The sequence below is a fragment of the Pleurodeles waltl genome, chromosome 12 (genome assembly GCF_031143425.1).
Source record: "Pleurodeles waltl isolate 20211129_DDA chromosome 12, aPleWal1.hap1.20221129, whole genome shotgun sequence".
Classification (NCBI taxonomy): Eukaryota; Metazoa; Chordata; class Amphibia; order Caudata; family Salamandridae; genus Pleurodeles; species Pleurodeles waltl.
Window position 1 is genome coordinate 342,918,044 of NC_090451.1, and position 13,189 is coordinate 342,931,232.

Consider the following 13,189-nt stretch of genomic DNA (forward strand, 5'->3'; position numbering starts at 1 on the left):
AATGGGTCTGGCCACTTTGCAAACTATTGAGAGTAAGGTAGTATTTCAATGCACCGGGAATCCTCAAGACAGATACCAGTGATGTTGCTGTTTTCAGCGTGATAAAATGATGTACCTTCCATAGAGAATGGCATTGAGGAATGATTTAAGATGATGACTGTATGAATTAACAGCTGATTGTTAGTTGACAGAACCAAAAACCTTATATAATGCTTTTGTATAGGCATTCTCATGATGTATAGTGTATATATAGTGTAAGAAATGGGGTCTTTGGTTGGCAGTCAGGTTACCCCCTGTCCAAGTAAGGATCCTCACTCTAGTCAGGGTAAAAGAGAATCACCCTCAGCTAACCCCTGCTTACCCCCTTGGTAGCTTGGCACGAGCAGAAGGCTTAACTTCAGAGTGCTAGGTGTAAAGTATTTGTACCAACACACACAGTAACTTAATTAAATCGCTACAAAATGACACAACACAGGTTTATAAAATAGGAAATATTTATCTAAATAAAACAAGACCAAAACAACAAAAACCCACAATACACAAGTCAAGTTATCACTAAAAATGCTAAAAGAGTCTTCATGTAGTTTTAAACACACACTAACGCTGTTAGCGTGAAAATGTACCTTGGGTGCATCAAAAATAACCCTGCACGGGTGAGTGTGCGCCAAAAAGGACTTGCGATGGGTCGATGTCACTCACTCACGAGACCTTGCATAATTTCTCCTTTAGTCGGGTCAGCATGCGTGGTTTCTTCTCTCCGCAGGAGAGCGATGCGTCGATCCAGTCAGCACTCTTGGGTCTGGGCAGGCCTTGCGTAGTTTTTACATTTTTGCATGCCCAGCGGTGTTTGCGTCGGACATCCAGCCGTATGATGATCCGAAAACTACACAGTGCATGGGTTGTGATCTCACCAGCATCCGTCAGCGATGCTGTGCATCGTTTTTCCAGCCCCGGGCATCGACCTTCAGGTCACATTGCAGACGAGTGTCGATTTTCTGCCACGAAGCCGGCGGCGGTTGATTTTCCAGCCGCAGATCGGAATCGCATCGATCTTTTCCCTGCATAGCGGTCAGTGCGTGGATTTCTTTCTCTTAAGCTGCCAGTTTCTCCTTTCAGGGTCCCAGTAACTGGATGGGCACCACTTGGCAGAGTAGGGGTCTCTCCAGAGATTCCAGGTGCTGGCAGAGAGAAGTCTTTGCTGTCCCTGAGACTTCAAACAACAGGAGGTAAGCTCTAAATCAAGCCCTTGGAGATCTTCACAAGATGGAAGGCACACAAAGTCCAGTCTTTGGGGTCATTCCGACCCTGGCGGTCGGTGTTAAAGCGGCGGCCAACCCGCCAACAGGCAGGGGGTAAAAAAAATGGAATTCTGACCCTGGCGGGAACCGCCAACACAGTCCGCCACTTTAACACTGCGACGGCCACGGCGGGGCAAACAAACAGCGCGGCGATCACCGCCAACAGACAGGCGGCAGACAATGTACCGCCCACCCTATCACGACCCACCAATCCGCCACCTTTTCCGGGGCGGGAGCCCCGCCGATAAAAACACGGCGGAAACAGACCACGAACGGGAAAACGCTCACCTTTATACACTCCACGAGCAATCTGGACAGCATGGAACCCGAATTAAACATCCTACCAGCGATTGTCTACCTGCTCCTCTACCAGGAGCACGAACGCCGCCGCAGAAGACAACGGTGAGTACTGCACCTACGACACAGGGGAGGGGGAGGAGAAAAGGTAACGGGCACACACATACGCGACCCACCCCCCCCCCCCCAAATCCCCACACACCAAAGCAGAGCAACAACTCAGATTTACACCCCCCAAACCCCCTGGAATAATTCAAAGACACAATAAAATGATCATTAAAATAGAAGTATATTAAAGCATATTTGAACTGAAGTGAAATATGAGATATTTAAAATAAATAAATGACAACATGAACAATGTATACATAGTCCAAAAGTCCGGCACATATTGGGTACATGCCATTGTTCGTGGGCCAATGTGCATTAACACATGGGCAAAGCCCACACACGAGACCCGATTCCATTGGAGAGAACACTGCTGGGGCATCAGATAATAAAACCACAGGCACCTCAGGGGGAAGGGAAGGGGGGCACCTCAGCCACATGAGTCCACGACGCCAGATCCACCAGGGGCCTCCATGCCCACTGTACCATCCTGGGGAGTGCAAAGCCACAGTCTCTCAAGTCTCTACAGTGGGTGGCTTGCCCACTGTACCATCCTGGGGAGTGCAATGCCACAGACCATCTGGTGGATTACAGACTCCACTGGTTATGGAGGAGGCATGGTGCCCAGAGTGCTTCGTGAAGCCCTGCCCGACACAGATCCGGCCCTGCCAATGGGCGAGCGGTGCTTGAGATGAAGGGCCCAGCGGAGCGGTGCTTGAGATGAAGGGCCCAGCGGAGCGGTGCTTGACAGGAAGGGCCCAGCGGAGCGGTGCTTGACAGGAAGGGCCCAGCGGAGCGGTGCTTGAGATGAAGGGCCCAGCGGAGCGGTGCAGAGACGGCGGGGCCCAGCGGAGCGGTGCTTGAGATGAAGGGCCCAGCGGAGCGGTGCAGAGACGGCGGGGCCCAGCGGAGCGGCGCTTGAGATCAAGGGCCCAGCGGAGCGGTGCTTGAGATGAAGGGCCCAGCGGAGCGGTGCTTGAGATGAAGGGGCCAGCGGAGCGGTGCTTGACAGGAAGGGCCCAGCGGAGCGGTGCAGAGACGGCGGGACCCAGCGGAGCGGTGCTTGAGATGAAGGGCCCAGCGGAGCGGTGCTTGAGATGAAGGGCCCAGCGGAGCGGTGCTTGAGATGAAGGGCCCAGCGGAGCGGTGCAGAGACGGCGGGGCCCAGCGGAGCGGTGCTTGAGATGAAGGGCCCAGCGGAGCGGTGCTTGAGATGAAGGGCCCAGCGGAGCGGTGCAGAGACGGCGGGGCCCAGCGGAGCGGTGCTTGAGATGAAGGGCCCAGCGGAGCGGTGCAGAGACGGCGGGGCCCTGTTCAGCGGTGCTTCTCCCGGCGGGGCCCTGTTCAGCGGTGCTTCTCCCGGCGGGGCCCTGTTCAGCGGTGCTTCTCACGGTGGGGCCCTGTTCAGCGGTGCTTGTCTTGTGTTCCTAGGGAACCAGATCTGGGCAATCATTCCCGCTCAGTCGCCATCCGACCTATCGCTTGCGGGGCCCTCCTGTGCAGGACTCCAGGGCCCGTGGGTGTCCTCCGTCACACCCCAAATGGGGCTGGTGGGGCCCTCCTGGGCAGCTCGCCTGCTGCCGGACTTGTCCGCCCTGCTGCCCTTGCCCCCCTTGGCGGAATCTCTGGGGCCCTTGCCTCCCTTTGTGGATGGGCCAGGTGACGGTGCAAGGATGGTGTCCTTGGGGGCAGCCGTCTCAGGCCTGTCGCGCCGGCCCTTCCCTTTTTAGTTTTTTTTCCCAGGGGGTGGGCTGGCTGTCCCCTTGCTGCTGGCCGATGTTCCTGCCCTAGGAGCTGGTGGACTCCAATAGCCCTGAACGATGGTCCTAGTAGGTGCAGGGCTTGTGGTGGCTGAGGTGCTGTTTGGACTCTTACGAGATGGAGGGGGTGGGTCAGGTGATGCAAAGAGGTTAATTTTGGAGAGGAACAACTTTTTAGGAGCAATGGGAAGGGTAGGTGCAGTGGGTATGGGAGTGGAGGGAGAGGATGTGGTTGTAGGAGAGTCAAGTGTGCTGTCTTTGGGTGCAGGTGCTTGTGCTGGAGGCTGTCGTGAGGTGGATGGCTGTTGGGTGGGTGACTGCCTGCGTTTGTGTGGTTTTGAAGAGGGGGTGACAGACACAGTGAGAGAGGACACAGGGGACGTGTAAATGTCAGTGGGGGTGGTGACTGCACGTGTGCGGACTGTTCTTGTGGGTGTGGTGGTGATGGACGTACTGGCTGATGGTGGTGTGCATGCAGGTGTGAGTGGAGACGTCACAGGGAGGGAGGAGGGAGAGGAGGAGGGGGACACAGAGGAGGCAGTGGCTGTTGGTATGTCTGCATGTGGATGTTGCTTGGGTGAATGCTTGTGTGATCTGTGGTGCTTATGTCTGGATGAGCTGCCCTTGGGTGTTGAGGTGTGTGCAGGCTGGTCTGTAGGTGTGTCTGGGATAGGCAGAGGAACAGGGGAGTGGGACTGGGTTGAGGAAGTTGGAGGGGGAGGCTAGACACAGGGACAATTGCTGCCGTCAGTGCTGAGGTCAGAGCGTTGAACGATCGCTGATGGGCAGCCTGACCCGAATGAATGCCCTCCAGGTATGCATTGCTCCGATGCACCTCCCTTTCTACCCCCTGGATGGCATTCAAAAGGGTAGACTGCCCAACAATGAGCGTCTGGAGGAGGTCAATGATCTCCGCACTGAGGGCAGCAGGGGTAACTGGGGCAGGACCTGAGGTGCCAGGGGCGAAGGAGATGCCCGGCTTCCTGGCCGAGCGGGCACGGGGCAAACGCTGAGGGGCTGCTGGGAGGGTGGGGCTGGTGCGCTGGGTGGCGGCTGTACCTGTTGTTGCGGTGGGCACGGGTGGTGCCGCCACCACAAGGGAGCTCCCTTCCGAGGACGTGTCGGTGTCGCTGACGTCTCCACGGGTCCCCGTTGTGGAGCCCCCCTCTCCCTCCGTCTCACTGGTGTACTCTGAGTCGGTTGCATGGCCCTCCGGGGCCATGTGAGATGCAGCTCCCTCGTGCGCCGATGCCACTTCTCCTCCGCCTGATGATGCTAATGCACACATGAACAGGAAAACCAAAAAAAGGGGGGGGAGAAGAAAGAAAGACATGTTGAGTGCATGCATTGGCGGCACCGTTGGCGGAAAGGACAGACACAGAAGCCCCCTGCACTACGCCGCGCACTCGGGGTACACTACTCAATTATTGTGACTTGGCCTACAAGTCAATGGACGACAAATACACACATAGGTGAGGCCCAACCATGGATATCTGTACTTAGCACCCTACAGAGGTGGGGGGCGGGGGCACAGGGCCATGCCTAACGGAGGGGCCTAGCCTACAGAAACCGCCCTGGCCTAGAGATAGCCACAGCCCTCCTCCCCCACCCAGACACCTCCACTGTGCGCTAATATAGCAGAATGTGCTGATACTCACCCCCTTGTGTCTGCTGTGATGTCCTCACGCGCCCATCCAAATCGGGTTAGGCCACCGCCAGGATCCAGGACATCAGTGGGGTCAATTGCCGTGTGGCACCCCTCCTAGGTTGGGAGGCCATCCCCAGCAGAGCCTCGGCGGTCTTTCTGCTCCCGCGGCGGATGTCCTCCCACCTCTTGCGGCAGTCGCTGCCCCGTCTGTTGTGGACCCCCAGGGCCCGGACGTCCTTGGCGATGGCACGCCAAATGTCGATCTTCTGATGGGTGCTGACCTATGTGACATGGACAGGATGGAACAAGAAATATCATCACTTTCCTGCATGGTCGATATGAGTGGCCCCCCCTTCCCAACCTTGCCATGTGGCACATGCTCTCATCTGTCGTGCGTTGCACTCCCTATTCGCACCCCTCCCCACCATCTTACACCCACCCCACTCAACACAGGCATAGCCCATACTACGTGCTCCCTGTGTACTTACCTGCTGGTCTGGAGGACCGTAGAGTAGCGCATACTGGGGGAGGACACCATCCACAAGTTTCTCCAATTCCTCAGATGTGAAGGCAGGGGCCCTTTCCCCAGTCGCAGCAGCCATTGTATCTCCCAGACCGAGGTCACAGCAGCACTTGCAGTAGAGGTCCACTCCTGTGGATGATCAGGTCTCGAGTGATTAAGCAGTTAGAAAATGGCGGTCACGCCCGCGGCGGTGCGTACTGGGGCGGTGCGTACTGCGGCGGTGCGTACCGCGCCCGCCGGCGCCCATCGTCATTGGCTCCTGAGACCCATAGGGTTCAAGGTTAACCAATGCTGCTTTGCGCCGCGGTCTTCGACCGCCTACCACCACGGTGTGCCACGCCAGCGCATTGACCTCACATCCCATTGTCACACTTCACAGGTCAGGCAGCCACCATTTCAAGGGCCCACATGGCTTAATTCGTGCTGCGTCACACAGGCCTAGGCCTTGCATTGCCACTCATACAAGCCATTCAATGCATAGCGAATCGTGTTTTGTGCAAGCTGTGGTTACGTACCTGTGGGTTGCTTGACTCTGTGCTCCATGTTGTCCTTCCTAGGCACCGTCCGCTGGGACTTGCGAGGAGATGGAGGAATCCTCCCGTGTACAGACCGCTGGTGGACCTGTCGACAATGGAAGAACGACATGTCATACTTACATACAGACTTGACCGAGCCACTATACAGGAACTATGTGCCCAGCTGGAGCCAGACCTGATGTCCCCCATTCGCCAACCCACAGGGATTCCCCCTCTGGTGCAGGTTCTGTCAGTACTCCATTTTTTGGCAAGTGGCTCATTCCAAACAACAGTGGCCATATCATCAGGGATGTCTCAGCCTATGTTTTCTAAGGTTTTGTCCAGAGTGTTGTCTGCCCTGATGAAATACATGCGGAGCTACATTGTTTTCCCTGAGGTGGGCGATTTGGCTACAGTGAAGGGTGATTTCTATGCCCTTGGACATATCCCCAACATCATTGGTGCCATTGATGGGACCCATGTGGCTTTGGTTCCCCCCAGTGGAAGTGAGCAGGTGTACAGGAACAGAAAAAGTTATCATTCGATGAATGTCCAGGTGGTCTGTTTGGCTGACCAGTACATCTCCCATGTAAATGCCAAGTTCCCTGGGTCAGTGCATGACGCGTACATCATGCGAAATAGCAGCATCCCTTATGTGATGGAACAGCCACAGAGACACTGTGTGTGGCTAATAGGTGACTCTGGTTACCCCAACCTGTCGTGGCTACTTACCCCAGTGAGGAATCCCAGGACAAGGGCAGAGGAACGCTACAATGAGGCCCATGGGCGAACTAGGAGGGTTATAGAAAGAACCTTCGGCCTCCTGAAGGCCAGGTTTAGGTGTCTGCATATGACAGGTGGATCCCTAATGTACTCACCAAAGAAGGTGTGCCATATCATCGTGGCCTGCTGTATGCTTCACAACCTGGCTTTGCGACGCCAGGTGCCTTTCCTGCAGGAGGATGGTCCAGATGGTGGTGTTGTAGCAGCTGTGGAGCCTGTGGAGATTGAAGAGGAGGAAGACGACGGGGACGACACAGACAACAGGGACACAGTGATTCAACTGTATTTTCAGTAGCACACAGGTATGAATCAACCACGCCATTTTACATTTACTTAAAGTCTCCTGCCTCTCTACTGTCTGAGTTCCCCCCAAGTTCCTGTTAACTGAGTTGTGACTTTCCCTTCCGTTTTCAGAGCTGTGGGCCCCACTGCGTGACCTCTGCTTTGTTTGCCCATGGACTACAGCTGTGTGACAGTGGTATGTTGTCATCACAATGTAACTGAACATTTTGGCACTGTTATGTCTAATACATTTGTTCAAAATACAAGCAGACTCCAGATATTTTTAGTGCAAGAAGTGATTTAATTCAAGTGCTAAATTTAAGGAACATGATTGTCAAACAGGGATGGGTGATGGTGGAGTAATGTCCATGGCAGAGTCCAGTTCTCAGTCGCACAGGTGCATTGTCCATATGCCTGTGGAAGGATGGAGCAGGGGCAGTTCAAGGTTGGACAGGGTGACAATGTGGGACAGTGGGATGACATCAGGGGGTTTGTTTGCTGGCGGGGGTCTTGCAATCCTACTCTGTCTTCTTGTGAGATCTCAGGTTGCGCTTGCGGGGTGGTTCTTCTTCTGCAGGAGGTGGGGTTCTGGTGGCCCGTCGTTGTGTGGGGGCCTCCTGTCCACTAGCGCCGGCGGAGGTGGTAGGCTGTTCCTGGTCCAGGCTAGTGACAGGGGCCCTTTGTGGTGCCACATGGTCCCGCAATTTGGTGACTATCTGGGTTAGGGCCACGACGATGGTCCCCATTGCGGAACTAATGTTCCTCAGTTCCTCTCTGAACCCCATGTACTGTTGCTCCTGCATGACCTGGATCTCCTGGAACCTGGCCAGTACCGTAGCCATCGTCTCCTGGGAGTGGTGGTATGCTCCCATGATGGAGGAGAGGGCCTCTTGGAGAGTCGGTTCCCTGGGCCTGCTCCCCCCCTGTCGCACAGCAGCCCTCCCAGTTCCCCTGTTTCCCTGGGCCTCTGTCCCCTGGACGGTGTGCCCACTACCACTGCCCCCAGGTCCCTGTTGTTGTTGGGGTGGTGGGTCAACGTGGGTGCCCTGTAGTGGTGGACACACCGCTGATTGACGTGTCCTGGAGACAGAGGCATGGGCCCGCTGGGTGGGAGCTGTGCTGGTGTTCCCAGAGGGGGTTAGGTCTGGTGTAGCCTGTGGCTGTCTGTGGGGAACCGACTGTCCCGAGGTCCCCGATGGGCCGGGCTGGTCATCAGGGTCCAGGGAGACAGAGCTGCTGTCATCATTGGGGGCCTCTTCTGGGGGTGGGATGGACATCTCTGGACCCTCCTGGGCGGTGTGGTGGCGTTCGGGTCCTGCAGGGGTATAAGAGTATGGTTATTGCTTCTGTGTGTGGCATTTCGTGTAATGGGTGGGTGGCCGTGTCCCCCAGTGCTGGCATTCCCTTGTGGGGGCTTTTGTGACGGTGGCTTGTGGGGGTGATGGGTGTGTGCAGTGGGCATGCTTTGGGGATGGGTGTCCATGCTTTGGGGACGCACGCAGGGCTAGGTTTTGGGATGTGATGGTGAGCCATTTGCAAGGAGTTGGTGTGATGGGGGTGGGGGTGATGGTGGGGGTATGATTTGGCATGCAGGTGGGGTGGGGGGAATGAAGTAGTGGAGATTTGACTTACCAGAGTCCATTCCTCCGCCTACTCCTGCGAGGCCCTCAGGATGCAGGATATGCAAGACTTCCTCCTCCCACGCTGTGAATTCTGGGGGAGTAGGTGGGGGTCCGCCGCCAGTCCGCTGTACCGCGATGTTGTGCCTTGATACCATGGAACGCACCTTCCCCCGTAGGTCGTTCCACCGCTTCCTGATGTCGTCCCGATTGCGTGGATGCTGTCCCACAGCGTTAACCCTGTCCACTATTCTGCTCCATAGCTCCATCTTCCTGGCAATGGTGGTGTGCTGCACCTGTGCACCGAAGAGCTGGGGCTCTACACAAACTATTTCCTCCACCATGACCCTGAGTTCTGCGTCAGAGAACCTGGGGTGTCTTTGGGGTGCCATGGGGTGGTGTGGATGAGGTGAGGGGTGGGGTGGTGTATGTGTTGTAGAGTGTGGTGAGTGTGGTGGTGTATGGCGTTTTGTGCGTGGAAATTGTGTGGGTGATGTTGTGATTTGCCTCTGTGTGATGGTGTACTCTATGCTGTGCTCTCTCTCTCTCTGTCCTTCACTCGCAATTGTGGTGGTAGGGGTTTGTGGGTGATGTGGGTGTGTGTTTTATAGTTAATTGGGTGTGTGGGAGTGGTGTGTGTATGTGTCTCAGGTGTGTGTATTTTGAATTATCCAATGTGGTAGTGTTTTGTAAAGGTGTGTGTATTTTGAGCGCGGCTGTGTGTACCGCCAATGGAATACCGCGGTTGAAAGACCGCTGCGGGGTTTTGCGGGTCGGAATGGCATGGGCGTATTTCTGTTGGTGTGACGGTGGAGGTTTGGTCATCGCCAGTTTCCCGCTGACCTTTGGTGTGGAGAACTTTTGTGGATGTCGGGTTTTTGGCGGTTTGCCAGTTGCGGGTCAGAATGACCGTGGCGGTTTCCCGCGGGCGTGGCGGTGTTATGGCGGCCTTCTGGCCGGCGGTAAGCGACTTTTACCGCCGAGGTCAGAATGACCCCCTTTGTCCTCTTACTCTGGCAGAAGCAGCAACTGCAGTATAGCTCCACAAAGCACAGTCACATGCAGGGCAGCTCTTCTTCCTCAGCTCTTCCCCAGGCAGAGGTTCCTCTTGGTTTCCAGAAGTGTTCTAAAGTCTGTGGTTTTGGGTGCCCTTCTTATACCCATTTTCTCCTTTGAAGTAGGCCTACTTCAAAGCAAAGTCTCTCTTGGTTGTGAAATCCTGCCTTTCCCAGGCCAGGCCCCAGACACTCACCAGAGGGTTGGAGACTGCATTGTGTGAGGGCAGGCACAGCCCTTTCAGGTTTGAGTGACCACTCCTCCTCTCCCTCCTAGCACAGATGGCTCATCAGGATATGCAGGCTACACGCCAGCTCCCTTTGTTTCACTGTCTAGTGTGAGGTGCAACCAGCCCAACTGTTAAACTGACCCAGACAGGGAATCCACAAAGAGGCAGAGTCACAGAAATGGTGTAAGCAAGAAAATGCTCACTTTCTAAAAGTTTCATTTTCAAACACACAATCTTAAAATCAACTTTACTAAAAGATGTACTTTTAAATTGTGTGCTCAGAGACCCCAAACTCCACATGTTCATCCGATCCTAAAGGGAATCTACACTTTAATCATATTTAAAGGTAGCCCCCATGTTAACCTATGAGAGGGACAGGCCTTGCAACAGTGAAAAACGAATTTAGCAATATTTCACTGTCAGGACATTTAAAACACATTACTACATGTCCTACCTTAACCATACACTGCACCCTGCCCTTGGGGCTACCTAGGGCCTACCTTAGGGGTGCCTTACATGTAAGAAAAGAAAAGGTTTAGGCCTGGCAAGTGGGTACACTTGCCAAGTCGAATTTACAGTTAAAAACTGCCCACACAGAAACTGCTGTGGCAGGTCTAAGATATGATTACAGAGCTACGTATTTGGGTGGCACAACCAGTGCTGCAGGCCCACTAGTAGCATTTGATTTACAGGCCCTGGGCACCTCTAATGCACTTCACTAGGCACTTACTAGTACATCAAATATGCCAATCATGGATAAACCAATCAACAATACAACTTACACAGAGAGCATATGCACTATAGCACTGGTTAGCAGTGGTACAGTGCTAAGAGTTCAAAAACCAACAGCAACAGGTCAGAAATAATAGGAGGCAGGAGGCAAAAAAGATTGAGGATGATCCTACATAAACTCAAAAGTCTAACATATAGCATAAATTGTACATATGTTTTTAATATTTGTATTTATATGCATTCATGATGGAAACTGTGTACTTGATTTTACTGTAAGGTTTATGGGGTTACCCCCAAAAATAAACTTCATGATGATGATGAGGTTCGCAAGGGCTTCTGGGTAAGAGAACATTGTGGAATCCAATGCAAAGCATACCGCCTTGGATTCCCCTGGTGTTTCGTTTTCAGAAATGTTTACATTTGGTAGGTCTTTCTGCAGGCCGGGGCCCAAATTGTACAGCTAGTCCTTTTGTTGATGTTGTCTCATTGAGTTTTGGCCCCTTTGTTGTTGGGGGTACTAGGGCCACCCACACAGGTTAGGCATCACTTTTATCTGGAGACATGGAGGAATACTGGAGTCCCCTGGCAAGTAACGTCAGGCACACACTGGCAGCCAGTTACCAATGTACCCATGCACCACCGGTCAACTACCACTTCACACAAAAACTGCCTGTCTACCACCCCCCCCACACACACATGCAGTCAGTCAATTGCCATTACACACAAACTGCAAGAAAACTGCCATAGCACACACACACCACCAGTCAACTGGCACTACACAAACACACACACTGCAAGTCACCTGCCACAACACAGACACATGGCACTCAAACATCCCTGTATAGGTAACCAACACACACACTCTGCCAGCTACACGCCACTCAGATGTCATCATGAGCTCCATGGCACATTTATTTCTAAAACACTCCCAGAATGAAGAGATGACACACATGAAGCAGATTCAGAAAAAATAAACATTTATCTAAAGAAAGTACATTTTTTTTTTTTTTTAAAGAACCCTCCTATTGGTAGAACATAAAAAATAACAATGTTTATATACACAGCAGGTGTTAGAAAATACAAAAAATAATTGGCAATCTGGTGTCAAAGCTGAAAATTAATATCAATATAGACCATTGTGCCAGTTACCTTTTAGACTTGTGCTTGCTCCCAATGCTTGAGTTTCCTATGTTACAGCTTAAAACATGTGGTCACACTAAGGTCAAGATTAGTAGGACACTTTGGGAAGTACATAGAAGTTTCTTTTCATTTTCCTTTTTGGACACAGGCACTACATCCCCAACAAGGAAAGTCTTTCTGGGTGTTAGAGGAATATGTTCAAGAAAGCTGTGATCTTTTAATGTAGCCACCTCCACAATCACTCAAATTGTAGGAACACTTTCTTGCTCTACTGCAATAAGTCTGCCTTTTACAGACTGTGGAAACCTTACAGAAGCCATCTTGGAATGTGGAGAAACATCTTTAAAAACAATGTAAGCATTGAAGAATGCTAAATGAAACAAATGAACAACCATCATCTTTTACTAGATGTATGACTTTTATTGAGCAGCATTGTAAGGCTCCCACCTTTGATCTACTCTGTCTACAACTCCCATGTGTTTGTTGTAATCTAGAATGCACACTGGTTTGTGCACTTCTGCTACTTGACCCAAAACAGTCACTCATGAAGTGCTTTCATTGAATAGTTGAGACCATGTGGACATCTCTTATGACTGAAAATTTCAAAGCAAGTAGTTTATAGCTATGCAAGGCACTGTTCTGTCTCCTTTGAGATTTCTAATGCAAGGCTCTTTAGGGTAAGCTTTGGAGTTAGAGTGAATTATGTCACATGCCACTGTGCTCATGTATGAGTAATTCTTTACGTAACTGTACTCCTGTATAGAAATTGTCAGCGTATAAATGGTGACCTTTGTTAAAAAATGTTCTGGAAAGTTCCCACACAATGTTTTCACTGACTCCCAAAGTGGAAGGACAGCCAGGGGGGTCAATTGAAGAATCCATACCAGTATACAACTTGAAATGATATGCATATCGTATACAGCTTCATAACATAACATGTTTTCTTGCTGGGTCTGTACTGTTTAAAAACCAAACAGTGTTTAAAATGAACCAGAGACTCACCCACTGATATTTCTGGACCTCACCCATAGATCTCTGATAACAATCAACTCAATAGTCATGGACAGGTCAAATGTTGAAGAGACCGTCACAGTCAGAATGATCTTGTGGTAGCACTGTAGCATTATCCACAAAAAGCAGTCTCACCTTCCTAAGCAAATACTGCTCTCTACTTATGGTTGCTGGAAACATATATATATTTT